The following is a 2,072-nucleotide window of genomic DNA, read 5'->3' as shown; positions in this document are numbered from 1 at the left end:
TTTATTTGACTTCTGTTAAAGTGTGAAGTTTTGTCCTAAGTTCGGTACTACCCTCACATGACCGATGGTTTGGTTATAATCCTCTCATTATCCATTCATGAACTGTTGGGTTAATAGCCATATTCACATGTTCAACCATAATGTGACATTTCAAAAATCCGTTTAAGTCATTCCCACACAACATTGCCCGAATCTTTGTTTCTCCCAAACAAGCATTAAGTGTCATGATTCATGATAACTACTTAATGAAAATAAAAAATTTGTTTTCATACACCCAAATGCACTCGAGTTTCTTCTTTGTACCAAAGATAGGACAAGACTCATGGATAAAGGAACTATATACATTGATTTCAAAAGATTCATCATTAAATAAAGTACATCACTAATTACATTCTTTTAGAACCAAGTTTGTGAACAGGGTGTGATTCATGGTGAATTTCATCTGAACTAGAGAGAGCCTCTAAGCTAGGACCATAGCCTACGTATTGGTGTACAACCCACTGCCTCATCACATTCACGATTCACATCCAACCATCACACGCATGACCTGCGAGAAGAATATCAGCCAAAGTTAGATATGAGCTTTAAAGAGGGCGTAGAAAGTATCCTCATATTTAGAGGCCCAAGATCGCCGATGAGCTCCAAGCCGCCGTCAATTTACCATGGTAAAAGCGTCTGAATAAATGTTATATCTCAAAAACAAAACAAAAAACTGATTAACGCCAAGAATTCATGGTGGGACCACAAGGTTCAGGACAAAAGTTTGGATTATGATACAAACAGAAATATACCTCTCGCGTATTTGGTCCCCACGAGATCAGGGGAAAGATCCACTATAACGAACCGGAAGTCTTGGCAAAATTGGGACAGCTATTGCTTACACAATTCCTAGGATCATTCTTTGGATTTATCTCCATTCTTCACATGTGCGAACGAGGGGATCCTCCACCTACAAAGAGCGCGCGATCAATCATTAGGAGGGGGATACCGTTACTCTGTCAAGAAAATCCCCAAAACCATTTTCAGTAAAGCTCAACAAAAAAATCTCTAAAGTTTGAATTAGAGTTTCACGTTGAAACTCTAACCCAGGAGAGCTCAACCCCAAAACACAGCGGTTAACGGAAATTTAAAAGAGAAAAGAGAAGTTACTTATCTCGAACGCGACGGAAAAGACGTCGTCAGCGACCCACTTCAGATCAAGTATACTTCTTCTTTCTCATTTGCTTAAAATATTTGCATATTATTGTTCGCCTTGATGAATAGATTGTAAATCCCAACCCAATTGCACCGAATCGTTGTGGTTGTAGCTCTAATTGAGGATTTAGGGTTTGCCTTTGTGTTGTGTCCGACCGTGTTTGACGTTCGCTGCGTTAGTTTGTAGGGAGTTGCTATTTTATTTTTTGTTCAAAAGTTTTTTCGATCCGGGTTAGTGGCGGGGATTCCGGCGTTTTGGTGGTTGGATTCGTAACCGCGAGATTGAAGTAGGAAGGGTAGTGTTTAGTTTTGTTTGGTTTGAGTGAGGTTCGCCGGAGAAGAAGGTGGCACCGCCGCTGTTGGCCGGCAACCACCGTCTTCTCCGGTGGGGCGTTGGAGAAGGAAGAAAGAAACGAGTGAAGAAATAGAAATAGTTTGGCCTTGCATGTTGGTTTTTAGGCTTAAATTCCTAGCCATGTGGTGGTGATAAGTGTCTCCACCATTGGGACACTTGTCACCGGTCGGTGAGCACACCCCATTGGATCCTGTGTGACGCCCTGCTCCCTTCTCATGTTCGCGCGCGCTTAGTCCTCGTCCATCCGAGTTGACCAGTTCAGGTCATTGGATCTAACGGTTCTGGACTGGTCTTCGTATTCAACCCGTTGATTGGGTTTTCTTTTGGACTTCGTGGGTATGCGTTTTAGGGCCTCTTGACTTGGGTCGGGTTGTCATCTTTGGTCACACCCCCCATTCTGTTTCAAGACTACTTTGTTTTTTTAGGGCTCATAAGGCCCATAGTTTGTTTTTATTTTTATTTTTGTATATATAATTTACTTTTCAATTTGTTCAATTAATCATTAATTGATATTTCATTTAAT

The 2,072-nt window shown here is 41.2% G+C and overlaps 1 long non-coding RNA gene across 2 annotated transcripts; it reads right to left on the bottom strand.

The window, feature by feature from the left end:
• Window positions 1–320: 320 nt before the first annotated feature.
• On the bottom strand, window positions 321–1,637 carry LOC127125712 (uncharacterized). Of its 2 annotated transcripts, XR_007804788.1 has the most exons (3): window positions 1,150–1,637; window positions 792–949; window positions 321–547 (listed from the first exon to the last, which is right to left on the bottom strand). It is a non-coding gene; the product is annotated as an uncharacterized LOC127125712 (long non-coding RNA). The 2 variants fall into 2 exon arrangements; XR_007804787.1 differs by lacking the exon at window positions 1,150–1,637 and having other exon boundaries at window positions 792–1,137.
• Window positions 1,638–2,072: the final 435 nt, after the last annotated feature.

The sequence above is a fragment of the Lathyrus oleraceus genome, chromosome 3 (assembly GCF_024323335.1).
Source record: "Lathyrus oleraceus cultivar Zhongwan6 chromosome 3, CAAS_Psat_ZW6_1.0, whole genome shotgun sequence".
Classification (NCBI taxonomy): domain Eukaryota; kingdom Viridiplantae; phylum Streptophyta; class Magnoliopsida; order Fabales; family Fabaceae; genus Lathyrus; species Lathyrus oleraceus.
This window is presented reverse-complemented; position numbering and strand designations above follow the sequence as displayed.